General features: G+C 36.1%; 1 protein-coding gene across 2 annotated transcripts in view; it reads right to left on the bottom strand.

Moving 5' to 3' along the window:
- SEMA6D (sema domain, transmembrane domain (TM), and cytoplasmic domain, (semaphorin) 6D) overlaps positions 1–21,633 on the bottom strand; it is a 585,902-nt gene that overhangs the window by 508,224 nt on the left and 56,045 nt on the right. Inside the window, exon 2 of one of the 2 annotated variants that reach the window (XM_011928553.1) lies at positions 19,419–19,549. The exons of the other annotated variant lie outside the window; for it this stretch is intronic. The gene's annotated coding sequence lies outside the window, so the exon portion shown is untranslated. The remainder of the gene's footprint in view (positions 1–19,418; positions 19,550–21,633) is intronic. 2 annotated transcript variants of the gene reach the window in all.

Genomic DNA, 21,633 nt, shown 5'->3' with positions numbered 1-21,633 from the left:
TAATGTATATATCAATGAAGCCATTAAAAAGCAAAATCCAATAAAATAGAGCCGAGACCAAATGCATTTAAATACTAAAAATTCTACATACCTCAAAAATTATAGTTTCTAAAGAAAAGGAAAACAATGCACTTTTTAAAAGAAAGCCAGGCATTTACAAAGGAAATCAGAAGCACAAACCAAGAGGAAAGCAAATGAAATAATTTTTAGTAATATTCACCTACCCTGGCAGGTCAGGTTACAGGTGCTACCAGTACAACAGACAGCAAAACAGACGTGGTTCCTTCTATCTCAGGTTATTAATAAAATGGGGAGCACTAGACAAAAATAATCAAACACATGAATGAACAAACAAGGCAAAACTCAGTAAAATAAGCCACATAGCAAATTAAAAATAGCACTAGCTGGACTTCTGGCATAGACTTATTTCTTCCTGTTCCTCATTGCTGTGTACAATTATAAACCCTGGAAATAATATTCAGAGGCCACCAAAGGATAACTCTAAAAAATGATAAGAAGGTAAATTGTTTGAGACAGCAGAAATGAAGGAACAGCAAAGCAATATGGTACCTCAGGTCCCTCCTCCCAACAGAAAAAGCCTAACCACTCCCAGTATTTTCTGATGCAAAACTGCAATAAAAGGTAGCCAGTTAGGCTCATTGTCCCTCTGACAACACCAGATGAGACTGGCACCAGTAGCAAGAGGGATCAGTCAGGAGTCCTGCTATTGATAAGTATCCAAGGAAAGCACTATTTTTCCCTCCCACGTTTTAAATTCCCCCATTCCATCTCTCCCCTGTAAGAAATACCAGGACAATCACGAACACAAGCAAGACAGACGTTTCCTCAAGTGGCTCAGCACGGCAGCCTCTTTTGCCCCATTGGCCTGAGATCCCTCCAACCTGTACAGAGACATCACAATGACTGAATAAACAACACAGGCAGAAAAATCCTATCTCATCAGATAAATCTCTTTGAGACTTCTTTTCCACTCTAGAAGACACTGGGATTGCTGATGGGGAAAGAACTTCCACCACCTCAGGCAGTACTAGCATGGATCAGTGGGTCTGTAGTACACCAACTAAACCAAGAGCGCCTAAATAATATCACAAAGACCATGAAAATTAAGGTATGATTGGAACCAAAACCCACAAAATAGGCCAGAACGTGCATGTTAAACCTATACAAGATGACCACTTGCTAAAATAAAAATTTAAATAAGAGGCAGTACTTTCTAATATAATAGACAAAATGTCCAGGATGCAACAGAAAATTACCCCATACCAAGAACCAGGAAAATTCCAACTTGAATGAGAAAAGACAAGCACTGACACAGCACCAAGATGAGATGAACCAGAAATTGAAATTATCTGAGAAGGATTTTGAAGGTATAATATTTTTTAAAAATCAATTATAAACTCTCTTGAAACAAATACAGAAAATATCAGCAAAGAATGATAAGTTTTATAAAAAGAACCAAATAGAAATTATAGAACTGAGAAATACAATAACCAAAACGGAAAAAAAAAACATGCTAAATGGGCTCAATAACACAATAAAGATGACAGGAGAGAATCAATGAACTTGAGAGATCGATATAATTTCCTCAATTTACCCCATCTGAACAACAAAGACAAAATAAACTATTCAAAAACAAAAAAGAAAAAAAAATCGGCCGGGCACAGTGACTTATGCCCATAATCGCAGCACTTTGGGAGGCCAAGGCGGGCGGATCACGAGGTCAGGAGATCAAGACCATCCTGGCTAACACGGTGAAACTCCGTCTCTACTAAAAATAAAAAGATTAACTGGGTGTGGTAGCAGGCATCTGTAGTCCCAGCTACTCGGGAGGCTGAGGCAGGAGAATGGTGTGAACCTGGGAGGCAGAGCTTGCAGTAAGCCGAGATCTCATGCCACTGCACTCCAGCCTGGGCAACAGAGTGAGACTCCATCTCAAAAAAAAAAAAAAATCACAGCCTTTGGGGCCTATGGGACAATAACAAAAAATCCAACATTCATATCATCAATATCTACCAAAAGGAGAATCAGAATGGAGTTGAAAGAATATTTGCATATATTGCAGTTGAACACTTTCCAAATTTGGGTAAAAAACCCAGTGTACAGATTCAAGCCTCTGGTAATACCAAATAAGATAAATCCAGAGAAATACATACCAAGAAATATCATCATTAAACTTCTGAAAACTCTAAGACGAAGAACAAATTTTGAAAGCAGCCACAGAGAAATGACACACTACCTATTGGGTGAAAACAATTTGAATGAGAGTTGGATTTCTTATCAGAAACCAGAGAGGCCAGAAGAAAGGGGCACCACATTTTTCAAGTGCTGGGGGGGGAAAAAAAAAAGTACTCTTAACTCTAAATTTTATATCTGGCAAAATTATCCTTCAGAAAAGTAAAGGAAACAAAGATCTCCTCAGACACTAAAGAAGTGTAAAAAATCTGTCAATTTGTCATGAGCAGACATATCCTTAAAGACCGGCTAAAAGAACTTCTTTAAACAAAAAGGTAATCATAAATAAAAGAATCTTGGAGCATTGGGAAGGAAGAATGAACAATGGGAAGAGCAGAAGTATGGGTACATCCAGGGGACTATCCTTCTTTTATTATTTTTGTAAATCAGATTTGATGACTGAAAAGTTATAACTTCATCTGACATGCAAGAAAATGATATTTAAAAGTGAGAAAGATATAAGGACATAAACCAAAGAAAGCTTCCTACACTTCACTTGAAGTGGTAAAATGGTCATATGCATAGAGTAAATCACATATGTATACTGTAATACCCAGGGGGCTACCCCTACAAAAACTCTACAAAAATATACACTCAAAAACATTAAATAAATATAGATGAAATTCTTAAAGAAAAACGGAGGAAGAATGAAAGGAAACAAGCGGAATACAAAGAATAAAATGACATCAAAAATATAAAACTATATATTAGTCAGGACTCCCCAGAGAAACAGAGCCAAGTGTATTTATATGATAATAAATATGTATGATATTTATTATGGAAATTAGATCACACAATTATGGAGGCAGAGAAACCCCACCATCTGCTGTCTACAAGCTGGAGGGCAAGGAAAACTTGGTGGCACAATTCAGTCAGAGTCCAAAGGCAACTGGAGAGGGGGTTAGGGAGGGTAGGGCATGTAATAATACTGCGATAAGTCTTAGAGACCAAAGTACTGAGATCCAGGAGATCTGATGTCTGAGGGCATGAAAAGATGGCTGTCCCAGCTCAAGGGGAGAGACAGAATTCACTCTTTCTCCGCCTTTTTGTTCTATTTGAGTCCTGAGCAGATTGGATGATGCCTGTACACATGATTAGTATTATCTTTATCTTCTTTACTCGGTCTGCTGATTCAAATGCTAGCCTTTTCTGGAAACATCCTCACAAACACACCCAAAAATAATGTTTTACCCACCTATCTGGGCATCTCTTAATTCAGTCAAATTGACACATAAAAACTAATCATCAAATATATTCGGTTCTAACATATTAATAATTATCTTTAATGTGTGGTCTAAGCATACCCATCAAAAAAAGATTGTCATTGCAGATTTAAATAAATTGCAAAACTATATGCTGCTAACAAAGAAAGCTCTGATATTTAAAATTTCCCATCTTAACTGAAGCATGGAAAACCTACTTCAAATCAAAAATAAAAAGATGGCAAAAGATATATAAACATTAATCAAAAGTGCTCAAGTGGCTATATTAATATCCTATAAAGTAGGCTACAGAGGAAATAAATTTATTAGAGATAAATATAATGACAAATGATTAATCAATAAAAATAAAATGATTCTAAACGTGTATACACTAAAAAACAGAACCTCAAAATACATTAAGCATAAACTGATAAGCTGAAAGGAGAAACAGACAAATCTACAATCATAATTGGGAACATTAACATTCTTCTTCAGCAGAAAAATCGGATGATCTGAAGAACACAATCAACCAACAGAATCTACTTGACGTACATAGAACAATTCACTTCCAAACTGCAGAGTACATAGGTTTTTTTCTCCAAGTTCTCATGTAACATTTACCAAGACAGACCCATATCCTATACTAAAACACACACGCACACACACACATACAGATTTCACAAATTTAAAAGAATTGAAATCATACAAATTGTGTTACCCAGACTTAATGGAATCAAACTAGAAACCAATGACAGAAAGACAATAGGAAAACCTCTAAACAACACACTTCTAAATAATCCATAGTTCAAAGAAAAAGTCTACTGAAAACACATATAATTGAGTTCAAATGAAAATAAAACACATCAAAATATGTGATATGTATCTTAAGCAGTGCTGAGAGGGAAACTGGTAACACTAAAGACTTACATTAGATATGAGGAAAGTTTCAAATCAATAATTGAAATTCCTACCTAAAGAAAAAGAAAAGAATTTCTGTTCTCCTCACTGTTATTCTACATAATACTAAAAGGTCAAGACAGTATAATAAGGTAAGAAATATATATTAAATCATATTGATTGGAAAGACAATTATGTTGTTCTGATTTGCAAATGACATGATGGAATACATAGAAACTTCAAATAAATACATACACAATATTTTAGAATTTTTTATTTTATTTTTATTTTTTGAGACAGAGTCTCACTCTGTCACCCAGGCTGGAGTGCAATGGCACAACCTCAGCTCACTACAACTTCTGCCTCCTGGGTTCAAACAATTCTCTTGACTCAGCCTCCTTAGTAGCTGGGATTATAGGCGTGCACCACCAAGCCCAGCTAATTTTTGTATTTTTAGTAGAGACAGGGTTTCACCATGTTGGTCAGGCTGGTCTCGAACTCCTGACCTCATGATCTGCCCACCTCGGCCTCCCAAAGTGCTGAGATTACAGGTGTGAGCCACTGCACCTGGCCTAGAATTATTAAATGCTTTCAGTAAGGTCACAAAATACAAGATCAACACAGTAATCAACAGAATTTCTATATACTAAAAATGTGCACATGATAACTGTAATTTTTGAAAAATTGTAACTGCTCCAAAGAACATGTAGTACATAATAATACACTTAACAAAACTACTATGAGACCTGTATGTGGAAAATTACAAAATGATTATAAAAGAAAGAGAACATGAATAAACTGAAAGGCATACCATATTCATGGATTAGAAAGCTCAACATAGTATGTCCATACTCCCTAAGTTGATCTATAGGTTTAATGTAACTTCTATCAAAATCTCAGTACATTTTTGAAATTTTTCTTTTAGTAAGAGACAAAGTTATTTTAAAATTTATGTGGTAAGACCCCAGTCCTAAAATAGCTAAAACAATTTTGACAGAGAAGAATAATGTGAGAAGAATAACTCTACCCAATATTAAGGTTTATTATATAGCTACTATAATTAAGAGATTGTGGTGTTAGTAGAGAAACAGACACATAGATTAATGGAATAGACCAAGAAACTCAGAAATAGACCTACACAAAAAATGCTCCACACATATTTTAGAGCAGTGAAAAAGCAATTCAAGAGAGCAAAGACAGCCTTTTCAATATATGGCTTCTGGAGCAACTGGATATCCATTGGTAACAGTTTCATTTTGAACCTCAATCTAAACCTCAACTTTACAGAAAAATTAACTTGAAATAGAGTATAGACACGAATGTAAAACACAATATAAACTTTGAGATTTAGGGCTATTCAAAGAATTCTTATACTTTACACTTAATGAATAATCCATAAAGAGAAAAACTGACACAATTAAAAACTCTTTTGATAAAAATTTTTAAACTTTTTTTGTCTGTGAAAGATCACATTGAGAGGATAAAAAGACAAACTACAGACTGGAAGAAAATAATTACAATACACATATACGATGACTAGTATCAAAATATATAAAGAAATCTCCTATATCAAAAAAGTAGAAAGGTCTCTAATAGCCTAATGTTATGTCTCAAGGAACTAGAAAAACAAGAACAAGCTAAACCCAAAATTAGTACAAGGAGAAAAACAGCAAAGATCAAAGCAAAAATAAACAAAATAGAGATTAAAAAAATACAAAGATCAATGAAACAAAGAGTTGTTTTTTTAAAAAAAATAAGTAAAATCGACACATTTTCTAGCTACACTAAGAAAAAAAGAGAGAAGACTCAAATTTACAAAATTTGAGGTGAAAAAGGAAACATTAGAACTGACATCACAGTAATACAATGATCACAAGAGACTATTATGAAGTGTACACCAACAAATTGGAAAATCTAGAAAAAAATGGATAAGTTCCCTGGCACATACAACCTACCAAGATTGAATCATAAAGAAACCGAAAACTTGAATAGACCAATAATGAGTGACAAGATTGAAGCAGTTATTAAGGTTCTCCCATCAAATAGAAGCCAAGAACCTGATGATACATCTCTACTGAGTTCTACCAAACACTTAAAGAACTAATGCCAATTCTTCTTAAGCTTTTCCAAAGAGATCAAGAAGAGGGAGTACTTCAAAACTCATTCTACAAGGCCAGCATAACACTGGTACCAAAACTAGACAAGGACACACACACACAACCACAGGCCAATATCCCTGATGAACACAGACATAAAAATTCTCAACAAAATACTACCAAATCAAATCCAACAGCACATTAAAAAGATTATTCACCATAGCCAAGTTGGATTCATCCCAAGGATGCAAGGGTAATTCAAAATGGGCAAATCAGCAAACATGATACATCACATTAACAGAATCAAAGCAAAAACCATATGATCACTTCAATAGACGCAGAGAAAGCATTCAATAAAATTCTACATCTTTCATGATAAAAACACTCAACAAATTAGGTATAGAAGGAACATACCTCAACACAATAAAGGTCACATATGACAAACACACAACTAATATCATACTGCACAGGCAAAAGCTAAAAGCTTTTCCTTTAAGATCTAGAACAAGATAAGGATGTCCTCTCTTACCGCTTTCATTCAACAAGTACCAGCGAGAGCAATTAGGCAAGAGAAGGAAATAAAGGGCATCCAAATGGGAAAGGAGAAAGTAAAATTGTTCCTGTTTTCAGACAACACAATCATATACATATATAATCTCAAAAACTTCACCAAAAGCTATTACAACTAATAAATGAATTCAAAAAGTGGTAGAATACAAAATGAACATACACAAATCAGCAGCATTACTAAACACCAATAATGAAATAGCCCAAAAAGAAATAAAAGTAATTCCAAAAGCTACCAAAAAAATAAATATCTAGCAATCAATTTAACCATGAAGTCAAAGATCTCTACAATGAAGACTATTAAACACTGAAGGAAGAAATTGAAGAGGACACAAGGAAATAGAAAGATATTCAATGTTCAAGGTCTGAAAGAATTAATATCATTAAAATGTCCATACTACCCAAAGTGATGTACAGATCGAATGCAATTGCTGTCAAAGTATCAATGACATTCTTTACATATATGGAAAAAACACTCCTAAAATTCGTATGGAAGAACAAAAGACCTTGGGTAGTCAAAGCAATCTTGAACAAAAGAAAAAAGCTGTAGGAATCATATTACTTGACTTCAGAATATACTAGAAAACAACAGTAACCCAAACAGCATAGTACTGGCATAAAAAATCAGACATACAGACCAACCGGATAGAATAGAGAACTCAGAAACAAATCCACACCGAATCATTTTTGACAAAGGTGCCAAGAACATACATTGGGGAAAGACAGTCTTTTCAATAAATGGTGCTGGAAAAACTGGATATCCACATGCAGAAGGAGGAAACTAGACCCTTATTTCTCACCTTATACAAAAATCAACACAAAATCAATTACACATTTAAATGTAAGACTTGAAACTATAAAACTACTGAAAGAAAACACTCGGGAAATGCTTCATGACATTTCCTTGGGTGAGTATTGTTTTGCATAGGACCACAAAAACACAGGTAACAAAAGCAAAAATAGACAAATGGGATTACATCAAAACCAAAAAGCTTCTGCGTAGCAAAGGAAACAATAAACAGAGTAAAGAGACAACCTACAAAATGGGAGAAAATATTTGCAAACTATGCATCTAACAGAGTTTAACATGCAGCATGTATAAGGACCTCAAAAAGTTCAGTAGCAAAAAACTCAATAATGTTTATCTAAAAATATATCTAAATAAAATATATAAATAAATAAAAATATATCCAAATAAATATAAATAATGTAATCTAAAAATGGTCAAAATATCAGAATAGATATTCCCCAAAGAAGACACACAAATGGCTAACAAGTGTATGACAAAATTCTCAACATCACTAATCATTAGGTAAGTACAAATCAAAACAGTGAAATATCACCTCACCCCAGTTAGAATGGGTATTATCACAAAGTCAGGGAATAATGGATGCTGGTGAGGATGTGGAGAAAGAGGAATCCTTGACTGTTGGTGTGGGAATGTAGATTAGTACAGCCATTATGGAAAACAGTATGGAGATTCCTAAAAAACAATTAAAAATAGACGTACTATATAACCCAGTAATTCTACTACTACACATATATCCAAAGGATTTGAAATCAGTGTGTCAAAAAGATACCTGCATTCCTATGTTTACTGCAGCCCTATTCACAACAGCCAAGAGATGAAATCAACAAGTATCCATGAATGAATGAATGGATAAAGGAAATGTGGCATATATACAGAATGGGACACTATTCGGCTATAAAAGGGTGTGAAATCCTGTCATTTGTGATAACATGGATAAACCCAGAGGACATAATGTTAAGTGAAATAACTCAGATGCAGAAAGACCAAAATCATATGATCTCACACACATGAGGAATCTAGGAAAGTCGATCTTATGGAACTAGAGAGTAGGGTGGTGGTTACTAAAGGCTGCGGAGGGGTGGAGAGAGGGGAGTAAAGGAGGTAAGTCAATGGATACAAAGTAACAGTTAGATAGGAAGTTCTAATGTTTTATTACATAGTAGGGTGAGTATAGCTCATAGCAGTGTGTTGTATATTTTAGGATAGTTAGAAATGTAAATCATGAAAGTTATCACCACAAAGAGATGATATAGGTCTGAGGTGATAGACATGTTAACTTCCCTGATTTGCTTACTGTACAATGTCCACATGTATTGAAACATCATACTATGCAGCATAAACATATACAATTATGTCAATTATAAACAAAATTAAAATTAAAATGAAGAAATCCCAACACTAATTTTTTTTAAAAATCCAATTAGAAAGTGAACAAAATATATGAACAGAGACTCACTGAAGAGGATATACAAATGGCAAATATTAATAAACACATGAACAGAGGTTCAATATCTTTAATAATCAGGGAAGTGCAAATTTAAACCAAAATAAAATATAACTACATACCTATCAGAATAGCTATAATAACAAATATAGAAGAAAATATGTAGACATTGCTGAGATATATTTTATAGGTAGAGTTGTTGCTATTTTCTTTGTATTTATTTGGATGACTTGAACTTTTATAATGTGTTATTTAAAAGATCATAGTCATTAATTTGAAAATAAAAATAAAGAACAAAATAAGCAATAATTCTACTATACTAACCGAGTCAGAGATCTTGAGTCCCTTATACACGATTTAGGATGGAAATTGGAAATGGTAGCACATCCAGAAGACAAGAGCCAATATGACATGTTTGAGGAAACCTAAATTAAAGTATTTGGGAACAAGGATCACAGTCATCTTTAAATTATTTAAGGGCTTTCATATAGAAGTTAGAGTAGATATCATACGCCATGCTCTAGAAACAGGAGTCATGAGTAGAATTTACATGGCGACAGATTTCCTGATGACGAATCTGCCTCACAAAGGGTAAGTTCAAGCAGAGGCAGGAAAATCTTTATATCAGGAATATTGTAGAAAGGATGCCTACAATTCAGAAGGAGGCTAGAATTGTGAACTGAACTGTTACAGTCTATCTTACTAGAAATCTGCTTTTCATAAAGGAAAGGCTTCTGACTACTTTTATTTGCAATTTTTCTTGTATTGGGGGTTTCTGGCACCTTTTGACCTATCCCTTTGTATCCGGTACCTCTGGGAGCTGCTCTCTCAAAGACAGATTTTAGGTAGCTTTGATCTGATGCTTCAAGATGGAAAATAAAAAGCAAATGTGAAGCAAGGTGCCAAAACCTTTTAATGCATTAATTATTTAAAATCTTATCTTTCCACATTATAAATCAAATAAAGGATTCGCTGCATGTCATCCTTCCACCTTTTTGAAAATGTAACTGGAAAATTCCTAAGGCAAAAACAACTATTCATGCTAGAGTTTCCACAACTGTGTCAAATAGCACTTGGCATGTGACAGAAGAGAGCCTCATGCAGTGACCTTCGTCCCCTCTGGTCCTCAGCTCTCAATCTGGGGTGGTTCATTCCACTTTCTACAGCAGACATTTCAGTCACAGCAGAAACCGTTTACTCCTTTCACTTCTTAAAGACAACATTCAGTTAAACTGAGGGCTAGTGATAGCAACTGATATTTAAAGGAGCTGTCACTCATTTTATACAATTTCCAAAATGTTTGAAAAATTATGTAAAGAAAGTTTTTAAACAAATATAGATAATGGAGCCATTCCTCCACAATAGCATTCAAAAGTGTTTTCTTTCAGGATTTGCTAAAGGTTGTTTCTCTCTCTCTCTCTCTCTCTCTCTTTTAATGCTCTATGTTTAGACATCCCAGAGAGAGTTAGGTTGGTCCATGGTTATCCAGTGTGTCATGTCTTGTTCTGTGCTACTTCTGTGCCTTGTATCCACTTCCATTAACAGATATATCATAGTGGATGTTCCTTTAGTTATAAAATACAGACAATCATTCCTGTGTCTCAGGATTATTGTGAACATTAGAAAACCTGCCCGTCAAAATCTGACAGAATGATCAGTTTTATTTTGTAGAAAAGATCCTTGTAGACCACAAGCTCCTTTAGAGCAGGATCCATGACCTGGTCACTTGCAATGAATATGAGTCTGTTTCATGACTCTGAGGTACATGAAATACCATCTTATTTTGTGTTTTAAATTCAAATCAAATCTTCTTCCAAATCCTCACTAGGTGTCTGCCATCTGAGACTGTCACTGGCCCAGAATTGTTTGATAATCTCAAGATATTAGACTGTCTGGAAATGTGGGAAGTGGTCTCTGTTTTCACTCCTTTGAGCTTGTAGCTGAGAGGCTTATTAACCAAATTCAAATAGTCCTAGAAAAGGCAAGAACCCTCCTGCTCACAGAATCTTTTTCCCCATGCTTCCTTTTGCTAAGGACCTTTATTCACCATGTTTCTCAAGATTAGCCACCATCTATTCTATGCTGCCTCTTCCCACGTCCTTTCTCTGATTCCTTCACCTTCTGGGAAAAGATTTAGCACATTTAGGCTCCTAGTCCACAGCCTAGCCCTGTGCTTCCTTGAATCACAAGCATTTGAACCTTTTCTTAGAACATGAGAAAGCCTAGAACCCAGGACACTGCCATCTCCCTTAACTTCTTGGAGCATGAGGGGTGGGTAGAAAGTAGGGGGGTAGCTGATGAGGAACCCACAGAAAAATAAAACCATGATTTTGTTTTCAGGTTATCCCACCATTCATTTTTGTATCCCCAGGGCCTAACACGGAGCCCTGCAGAGACTAGGCACTCATGAATATTTAATAAGAGTGCAAATGAACTATAAGTAATACAGGTGAACTGTCATGAGGCATGCCAACTATAAGGTCCTAGATCACAGCTAGTCCACTGGTTTTGTTTGTTTGTTTGTTTCTTTGTTTTTGAGACAGAGTCTCACTCTGTCACCCAGGCTGGAGTGCAGTGGTATGATCTTGGCTCACTGCAACCTCTGCCTCCTGGGCTCAAGCGATTCTCCTGCCTCAGCCACCCTAGTAGCTGGGATTACAGGCATGCACCATCATGCCTGGCTAATTTTTGTATTTTTAGTAGAGATGAGGTTTCATCATATTGACCAGGTTGGTCTTGAACCCCTGACCTCAGGTGATCCACTCGCCTCAGCCTCCTAAAATGCTAGGATTACAGGCATGAGCCACTGCGCCCGGCCTAGTCCACTTATTTAACTGAAGTTTCAGAACTTGGTAATTATTATTAAGCATCCATGTGATAAAGCTGCTCAACTTTGGTAATAACACTGAGGTTCCCCAGTTTTAAAAGCCAAAGTAAGCCAAAATTCTCCAAGAGAAGTGACAGGATGCCCAGAATTGGAGGCTACTGTTATCTCTTACTCAACTCTGTAATTATTAGGGAGTCAGACACATGAATGGTTGTCATGTCTGACATTCTACATTGTAAACCAATGGAATAATATAATACAACTCTTAAGTATCTGAGAGCTAAGTCTTCCAAAAAACTTCAGAAGACTCCCAACGTCATTAAAATTTTAACCATTTAGAATTAATATCTCTAGAATGTATTAGGTATACCTCTGTTGTCTTAGGCAAATCATAGCAAACATAATTTAACCATTCTGTGTAATTTAACGTAATCACTACAAATATTCATTATTCCAGCCCATATAAACAGTGATGCCTTCTGGGCACTTTGGGGTAAACTGGGCTTTCTATAGAACAGGGAATGACCATAAATGGTGGGATTTCCTAATCCCACAGGCATCTGTCTTTCATTGCTTTTGAGGGTTTTCTTCATAAATGTTTTTCTCCTTTGTTTCCTGATAACGAGATACAATGCGTTTTTGGATAATAGCTGTTGTCTTTCCTGTAGAGTTTTTAATTTTTTTGCTTCTAAGTTGATAAAGCTTAGAATATGGGGAACTGAGCATCTTTTTTGATTTAAGAATAAATAAGAATGAATTGTCTCTGATTCTCATTGGGCTGATATTTTGACAACTATTTTTGGGTTCTACTGGGTTTATGGCTATGTTTAAGTAATGATGCTTCAGCTGGCTGACTACCATGTATTTACAAGGTACTTTGAATTTTTTGGAGCAATGTCATTACTGTGAACCACTTGCTTCTCATATTAACTCTGTCATTATTTTATGTATTTTATAGATTTGAACCTGAGGTGAGGAGGTCCACATCCCATAGTCAATGGAGGGGATTAAAAATCCTTCCCTTGCCTTATGACCCTCAAGTCTGACACAGTTCCCAGCTCATTACACTCTGCAAACATTCTGGGTTATTAAAAACTAGTTGACCCCACAAGGTCTGATAATCTCACAAATGGTAAAGTGACTGAAGGCATTTTTAGAGTTAGACTATTTCTTCTCATATATTTAGAATCAAATATGACACACATGCACACAGACTAGAAGTTTGGGAACTAGAAGGAATTAAGCACTGTCAAATGAGACAAAGAAAAAAACCCAGTATTTATGGATTTATAGAAGATTCATAGATAGATAGATAGATAGATAAAAAAACAAATAGGAGTATGTTTATCAGTGATGACTATTATAGTTCCACTGTCAGCTGAAGTGAATATTAAATCTAATTCCTAAGTAATTCATGTAAAATCATATTTTCTTAAACTTAATGATACTCTGTAGGCTTCTATATATTTTGATGAGCATGACTGCCATTTAATGGATGACAGTTTGTTTTTTTAACTTTTGCTATATAGGAGACACAATATATGCAAAATTCATATTTTCATTCCAGCATTTTTTGCTTTCTTTTTCTAGATTGTCAGAATGTTTTCTCCCTTCTGACAACCCAAACCCTAATCACGTTTCAGGATTCAGTTGAATTTAAATAACCCGCATGAAATACCTTCCATGATTCCCACAGAACTTTCTCATCTCCCTTTTCTCCTCATTCCTCCAATACCTCAGGCCTCAATCTCTTATTAGTCGTTTCAGGTCTAACAGCCCTTGACCTAGTTAGATGATACACTTCTCAGACTAAAGACTGAGTCTTGTATTTCTAGTGTAGTTTTTCTATTTGCAGTTAGCAAAGGTCTAGTTATATAATAGGTGGTCAAGTAACAACTGAATAAATATGAAAGTCAATAGATTGATAACATTAAAATTAACTAAGTTCAACCTGTTTGTACATTTTAGAGATGAGAAATAGATGTCAGATTGCCTCTGTGCTGGCTGTTCTTCATTTGGCCACCTCCACACACTCAGACCTCTTTTCTCCCTCTCTGTCCTGCTATGTGCCTTGTAAGGAAACCCCTTCACAAGGAGACTGCAATAGTAGGCAGAATAACGGCCCCCAAAAGATGTCCATGCCCTGATTCTCAGAATGGCAAAAGCGACTTTGTAGATGTGATTAGAGTTAAGAACATTGAGTTAGAGAGATTATTCTAGATTATCTGGGTGAACCCAAGGTACTTACATGAAATCTTAAAAGTAGACAACATCTCCCAGCTGTGGTCAGAGAAAGAGATGTAATGATGGGAGAAGGGTTAGAAGACTCAACTCTATTGCATTACTGGCTACGAAAATGGAGGAAGGGACCAAGTGTCAAGGAATATAAGTAATTTCCAGAAGCTGGAAAAGCAAGGAAATGGATTCTTCTCTGGAATCATCAGAAAGGAATGCAACCCTGTTGGACACCTTGGCTATCACTATGTTGAATTTCTAGTTTACAAATATGTAAGATAATAGGAGGATTTCTTCCCTGATCCATCCCTCCTTCCTTCGGCCCTGCACTGTAGGCTGTACTTGTGTCCCTCATGCTTTAGCTCCCACTGGCTGAATCTTCCTCCTTCATGCATCCAGCTCCAACCAGGCTCTAATAACCCTATGTTTTCTCTCTTCACCCCTTCACTCTTAGAGACACCCATGGTTAATTGCTTGTTTCTGGAAGCATCTCTATCCCTTGATTATTCACTTAATGCAGCCAACACCTCTGGTGGTAGTCACTCACTATACATCTTTTATTTTAACAGTCTCGGGTAAATTTGTTCCCTGCTAGGACCCAGAATAGGGCAGTCTTGTTTCTTTAAAGTATTTTGAAAGGTTGCTAAAATTAGTTCATGTATACTTGAGAAAGGAGCATATAGCCGAAAGACAGAGGAAAGGTCGTGAGAAACCATCTGACCCCTGAAAGAAGCTTCAGAGTCTTATGACTTTGCCATTCCCACGAAGCAGGTTTATGATTTGTTTTTATTCTGTGATGTCCCTGTGTCCTTATCCTCTCCGTTCACACCATTCCACTACTGCTATCTGTACACAAACATTTTTTTTCTTGATGGATATTTACTCTCTGTGTTTGCAATTTCTTATGCTGAGAATCCTCTCTCACCTTTTTTGTATTTAATGTTCAGGATACAAACAGATCTCTGAAAACAAGAGGATCAAAATTTCAGAATAAGCATCACAAAGATCACCAATTTGTCCACACCAAACTATATTCCATGTTTAGCATGCAGAAAATTGGCAGGTTCATGAAAGAGATTGTGAATAATAAAATGGACACATAACAGCAGAACACCTTCCTTACTAGTACAGATATCCAGATGCTCTAGATCATACTGTGCTGCAGCCAGAAGCTGACATTCACAAACAACTAAATTCTGGCCCCATCTGAGAGTTCGGACTTGCTTCTCAGACAACACCTACTTCTTCCTCACTGTGCCCATAGATCAGAGAACACAAGAATGGATGGTGTTGAGGGACCATCTCTTCCAGTGCCTTCACTGCATAACTGAGGACAGTAAAGCCCATCAGTATGGCTACTATTAAAAAGGCTATGGAGAAAAGGGAACACTTATACGCTGTTAGAGGGAAGGTAATTTAGCTCGCCCACTGTAGAAAGCAGCTTGGAGATTTCTCAAAGAAGTTAAGACATAACTACCATTTGACCCAGAAACCCAATTATTGAGAATATACCAAAAGAAAAATAAATTACTCCACAAAAAGACACATGCACTTGTATATTCATTGCAGCACTATACACATTCAGAAAAACATGGAATCAACCTAGGTGCCCATCCATATCGGATTGGATAAAGAAAATGTGGTATGTATATACCATGGAACACCACACAGCCATTTAAAAAAACAAAATCATGTCCTTTGCAGCAACATGGATAGAGCTGGAGGCTATTATCCTACGCGAATTACTGCAGAAACAGAAAACTAAATTTTGCATGTTCTCTTTTATAAGTGGGAGCTAAACATTGGGTACTGATGGACATAAAGATGGCAACAACAGATACTGGAACTACTGACAGGGTCAGGTTTCTTGGGCATTTAAACATGACACCATCACTTAACTGTACAAACCTGGACAAGTAACTTTACTTCTCTGTGCCTAAGTTTTCATACATCTGTATAATGAGAGTAATAGTGCTATTTATCACAACATTGTTCTGAGGATTAAATGAGATCATATCTGTAAGGTGCTTTATAACACATGCTTATAATCAAGAAATGGATTGAGGATATTAGAATGAAAACTAAGCTTATACATTTTGATGCATGATTAATCCTCAGCAACCCTGAAGAAAAGATACTCTTCTTCACAGATGATGAAACAGAGACTCAGAGAGTTTAACTAATTTGGCCTAAATCACAAAGTTCTCGCTCAATGGAAAAGATTCACATCCAGATCTACCTGATTCTAAAGTCCATGCCACTCATACTCTTCCATGCTGTGACCTTTTTATTCTGAGCACGAAGTTCCTCAGCTCTTCCTATGGCCCTTCCCAATGTTCAGTCAGTGCCCCCAAGGTTCATTTTCCTTAGGTTACTGTTGACTCTTCTCTCTCCTTCATTCAAATATGCTATCTAAACTAGCACAACCACATACTCTCCAACCTTTTCTCTGCCTATTTATACCACTTATCACTACCTGATTATCATATTATATATTTAGTTTATTTTCTACCTTCCCCACTGAGATTGTAAACTCCATGCAAGGACTGTTGTCAAATGTTGTCCATGGCTATATCCATAGCATGTAGAATGCAGCCTAGAACATGGTAGGTGCTCAACAATCATTTTCATGAAAAATAAATGAATGAGCGGATGAATGAAATTCTGTCCTTCTACAAGTACTGGGCAAGTGCACTCAACAAGAACACTCAACATATCTATTGCTTTCTTTTCCCAAGAAAGCACCATTTGCTAGAGCTTAAAACTCACACACCAGAGATCTCCGCTTTATTAGGCTCTGCCATTTAAAATCATTTTCCATGTCAAGGCATTGTACACAGAGCAGTAAAAACACTTTCTGCCACTTTTTCTTATTTCCTGGTGTGTCTTAAATCCTAATTATTATTGTCAGTTTTATATCGAACAAAACAATACTGACTTGAATTTGCCTAATGAAAACTTCCATTTCTTCCTACCACATAACTATTCAAGTTAAAATCAATACTCCCCAAAGGGCTGGGTCCCGATAAAATCATTACAAGCCATTTTTTTTTCAATTTCTGCATGGTATTATGAAAAACAAAGTCAAATTGCCCCAATTCTTGCCTCCTGGGCTCTTAAAATTTAACACAGATAACGATGATGTAAGAAGTTATACTGGTACACAAATAACCATTTCATGGGTTGATGGTATGAGATGCAAGGAGATTTTGAGAGTGAAGTCTAGGTATGCAACAATGGACTTTCCTAGTCTAGGTTTTACTGTTTGCTATTTCTTCTACTTCGAATCCTCTTCCACCTTTTGTACTAAAATTGTATTTCTTACTGGTTGGCTTCTCAAATTCCAAACCCACTCAGGTTTGGAGATTCCAATTTCTCAGGCAGCCCACAAAGCAATAGTGCTCAGTAGAGCTTTGTGAATGTATATAAGTGGTTGTGTGTGTTTTCAGGATGCTGAACATACACATGGTGAAGTTTCAAGAATGTAATATAGAGCTAGTACATCCTCAAACAACCTGTGATCCACAGCTGTTTAATAACAGGGATTAACCTCAGTTCTCTAAGAAATGTTTACATGGTAGGTATACATCTCTACTATGCATAGCATATTCACCTAGTTTTGTACTAAAATGTAATGTATTCTCCTGTCAATGATAGTCACTTCTACTGTTTAAAATTTCCAGATTTTATATAATGATCAGGGGTTGTTTTTATAATTGGAAATAATATTATTTAAAAAGAGATATATTTCCAGTCCTGCATAGAGTTGACCATAAGGATACCAATAACATTTTCTCCTTCAAACCCCTGAGAAAACTATCATTAGTTTGTAGTTTAACGCAATATCTGTTTTTTTGCAGATTTAACAAAACTTCAAGCCTGACCCCCAAGTTTTCATACATATGCATATGCCCTATGGCTCCTTCTTCATCGCATACCAACCCTAAGTCATCAGAATGAAGTTTTACTTGATTGAGCCTGACCCGGGTCTACAAAGTATTATGCAGAACACAAAGGAAAAATTGGGAGGAAAATTCAGATTAAGCAGCTCAGCTTTGAGGATCCTGTGGCTGTTCTGCATTTAAAACCTTGGTAAAGCAACTACTGGTAGTAATTTAAGATAATCAGGCAAAAATGGGTTGATACCTCAAAATAGCCAAGTGCATGTTTTTTTAAAAAAATATGAAAAGTAATTGTGGTTTTTGCCACTACTTTTAGTGGGAAAAACCACTATTACTTTTGTACCAACTAATAGTAATCCCTTGTAAATACGAAGTACCTAATCTGAGATAGCCCCTGATTAAGGGCATTATAATGGATTATCTGTTACAGTCAGAACACTGTAAAAAAGAAATTATCTTTATTCCATGTTAAAGGTGGGTTTCAAATTCCAGAGGGACTTGTCCAAGGCCACACAAGTCCTAAATAACAAAACTGGAATTCACACCCCTGACTGCCTTACTCCAGACTCATGTTCCTTCCTTTACACAAAGCTTGTACAGATTGGGTAATCCTGACTCTGCCAGGAAACTCAAAGGACAAGGGCCAGAAATACAGGGAGGGAAATTCATGTGTTATACAGACTTTTCTATCCAACCTGCCCCTACATTCAGCTAGGTAAATTCTTTTAGATTCAGGAACCTACTGGGGAAATGTGTAATCAGGCAGAACTAGAAAGTCCACAGGAGCCAGACACATATTTGGCAAGCGGTGTTTTGTTTCACAGGTTGATTTTTAAGAAGTTTTTGTTTTTCCATCATTTTCTTCTTCCCTCCCTCCGTGACTTCCTACCTCTCTTTCTCCTCTCTCTCTCTGTTGGTTTGACAACCTAAGTTAAGCTCCACTCTGGGTCATGTATGCATTATTTCTCCTCAATGTACTTGGCCTTAGAATGTATTTGAAACCAGAATGCATGGAAATCAGCTAGGGGAGAGAAAGGGGAAGAGGAGATGAAGAGAACAAACCCTACTGTGGCTCCAGGCAAACAAAATCAAGCTTCCAGAATTAAAAAACAAAACCAAAAACTAAACAACAACAACAACAAAAATATATCGCATTCTGTACCACATAGGTGGTGACCACTTACACACAGGCCTGAAAATGCGAACAGCTGTACCTTGCCTTCTTTTGATTTCAGTCGTTTCCTTTGTGAAATTCAGGGACAGACTCTGATTTCCAAGCCCCAAGTTTAACACTCTGTGGTTCTTACGGTGTCTCCTAGAGTTAAATGGAATATTGAATAGTAAGAGGGAAAATATACTCCAATAGAGTCATGTAACTCTAGAAATATTTTATAAATACACATTTTGGGTTACACATTGTTTTATTTAAGTCTAGATAATAGTGCTATTTGCATTCTAATCTTTCTAATCTCAGCTTGGTTCCTTCCTTGCTAGGAAATAGATGAAGCTCTCATTCTTTTTGGTGTTTTAATTTCTTCAGTGGTTAAGCAAGGATGACACATCTAACCTGCCTCTCAGAATGTCTGGATGGACACTATAGCAAAACCTTTTAGAATGTTTTGGCTTAAAAGACTTCTCTCTGAACCATATTTATGTTTTAATACACTATTTTCCCCAAACAGTCATCAGTAGGATTTACAAAGAAAATATATTCATACAATGGGGTTAATTTCTCTAGATCCTTGGATGATCTCAAACTGTTTGACCTTGACTAATCAATGAATTTGAATTTTTGGCAAATACCAATCATTATGTACATGATTCAAATATTTGCCCTTTTCTGCATAGTCAAGGCAATCTAATTTTAACTAATTGTAAGAAAATAAATGTTAATATTCAACAGCATTAGAGTACTGTTTCGTTGCACTAAAATTCCTCTAGTGACATAAGATATCAAGATGCAAAAATTCCATGGAGATCCCGATGCATGATGTATAAAATCATATTGAGACTAAATGCTGAAGCTGGAAATGATCTTAAAAAGGAAATCTCATGAAAAATCTTGATTTTATAGATGAAGAAAGGAGGAAAATAAAATTTCCTAAGCAACCAGAGGTACTGTACTAAGTGCTTTACTGCACCAGTGTATTCAGTCTTCATCATTGCTCCATTACAGTTCCTTCATTTTACCTAAAAATAACCTGAAAGCCAGGGAAGTAAAATAATATACCCATTCTCAGTAATATGATTATGATTAAACTCCAGATTCTGTATCAGAGGTCCTCGTCCAGAGATCAAGCCAAAAACCTATAAGTCTACTTGATCCGAAATCCTATATTCAGTAGCAAAATGCCAACAAGCTGACCAACACATTTTTTTTTCTGAAAGAAACAATTCATGGCAGAAAGCTGGTACATGGACAACCAGGGAATGGTAAGACAACTTGTGTGCCTGTCTTTTAGGATGACCAATTACTGTATGTATAGAACAGGCTTTTTCCAACTACTGAGATCCAAACTGATAACAATCATGTTATACAAATAAAAGCTCAAATTTATTGAATATTTATGATATATTAAGGACTTCTAAAATGTCATTTTATACCTTCACATAATTTTTAAAGATAATTACCACCCCATTTACAGAAGATGTAACTGAAGTTTAGTTGGGTAGATAACAACAACAATAATACAAATTGCTTGTATAGAATTTACAATGAGACAGGAACTAAGTCCTTGATCACATATTACTCAAATGTTACACATACAACTTCTGTAATCATCACAACTACCCTATAAGGCAAGTATTAGTATTATAGCCATCTACCATATGGGAAACTGATATACAGCGAGCTCTAGAATCACACAATGCAACGGTGACAGAGCCAGCCAGGCTCTTATGCACTGCTCTACATTCAGTATGATGGAGACAGTCAGTGGACACAGGATTTGAACCTAAGACTTGGACTACGAAGCCCATATTCTTTCCAGGTCTTCATGTTTCTCAACCCTGTCTGCTCTTTAGAATAATATGGGAAACATTTGGGAAGTAGGAGTTCTATTTATTATTATTATTATTATTATACTTTAAGCTCTAGGGTACATGTGCATAATGTGCAGGTTTGTTACATATGTATACTTGTGCCATGTTGGTGTGCTGCACCCATCAACTCGTCAGCACCCATCAACTTGTCCTTTAGATCCGGTATAACTCCCAGTGCAATCCCTCCCCTCTCCCCCTTCCCCATAATAGGCCCTGGTGTGTGATGGTCCCCTTCCTGAGTCCAAGTGATCTCATTGTTCAGTTCCCACCTATGAGTGTTTGGTTTTGGTTTTCTGTTCTTGTAATAGTTTGCTGAGAATGATGGTTTCCAGCTGCATCCATGTCCCTACAAAGGAC

This window comes from Colobus angolensis, unplaced genomic scaffold (assembly GCF_000951035.1).
Source record: "Colobus angolensis palliatus isolate OR3802 unplaced genomic scaffold, Cang.pa_1.0 Scaffold78, whole genome shotgun sequence".
In the NCBI taxonomy this organism is placed as follows: domain Eukaryota; kingdom Metazoa; phylum Chordata; class Mammalia; order Primates; family Cercopithecidae; genus Colobus; species Colobus angolensis.
The sequence above is the reverse complement of the archived record's forward strand: the minus strand, read 5'-3'. Positions and strand labels throughout refer to the sequence as shown.